At 38.0% G+C, this 1,198-nt stretch overlaps 1 pseudogene; it reads right to left on the reverse strand.

Moving 5' to 3' along the window:
- Positions 1-387: 387 nt before the first annotated feature.
- On the reverse strand, positions 388-595 carry LOC141220686 (U2 spliceosomal RNA; annotated as a pseudogene).
- Positions 596-1,198: the final 603 nt, after the last annotated feature.

The raw sequence follows: 1,198 nt of genomic DNA on the forward strand, positions 1-1,198 counted from the left end.
TGATAACAAGGGCATTTGCTAAATAGATGGTGTGTGTGCAACAATATACTGAAAGGTCAATTATATTGTGCAGCTTATCTCACCACCTGTAGTTATTTAGGTGAAAGCTCCAAAATGCTTGCCTAATATGTCTGTTTATCCAAAAGGAAGTAAAGAGGGAGAGCTAGATAGATAGCATTGCATTACATTACATGGCAATGCAATGCACAGTTGCTGAAGTTGAACCAAAATGAGCTTGTCATCTGGCTTCTGCAACTTTGAACATGAAAAATCCAATGAGGAGAAGAAAAGCAAAGCCAAAGAGTCCATCCCAAAATCCGACAAACAAACAAAATGAACAAAAAACATTGAATTCAATTCTTTCTGATTTTAGAAACTGCATTAAAGAAGGGGTGCACCGGTCCTGGAGATACTGCAATACCAGGTCAATGCGTGGAGTGGACAGAGCAAGCTCTTTTTCCATCTCCCTGTTCTAAAAATCCATTTAATATATGGTCCCCAGATAGGGGACGTATCAGATATTAAACTGATAAGAACAGATTTTTTTTTTTTTTTTTTTAAAACCACTCAGGTTTAGATATAAGCAAACAGTTAACCAGACTTCGTCATAAGTTATACTGCCACTTCATAAACATCATTGTGGCTTCTTTATTAAAGTATTATTCAACAAAAATACAAACAAGTAATCCTATGCCAGAGAAATTTCCAGAAAAAATATCAACGGTATTTAACCATATCCTGCCACTTAAGGTATTTCCACACACCTTCAGAATCTGTTCCACCACCACCACCTTCTCTTGTATCCCACAAATAGATTACATATAGTCTTGCTAAGATCAACCTAATACAATCATTTACTGTTAAATTTACTCTTTTAAACACACACAAATTTCTCACATCCCACAAGCTCTCCTGCACACACACCATAATAAACCACATCATCCTTTCTAGGCCACGACGACTAGCACCAAAACCAAACATAGTCACTCTCCAATCAATAAACTTCACACCAGCAACCCCTTTACACAGTCCACCCACACCTTTCCACACATCATACGCAAAATTACAATCCCACATAAGGTGCCTCACCGTGTCATTCGCTCCACAACCATCCCTTGGACATACTGCAGATCTTATGAGATCTCTTTTCTTCTGAAAATCCCTCACTGGCAAAATATTATGAAGGCCCATCCATACT

This window comes from Phyllobates terribilis, unplaced genomic scaffold (assembly GCF_046119375.1).
Source record: "Phyllobates terribilis strain yellow unplaced genomic scaffold, ASM4611937v1 Scaffold_298__1_contigs__length_2340664, whole genome shotgun sequence".
Lineage (NCBI taxonomy): Eukaryota > Metazoa > Chordata > Amphibia > Anura > Dendrobatidae > Phyllobates > Phyllobates terribilis.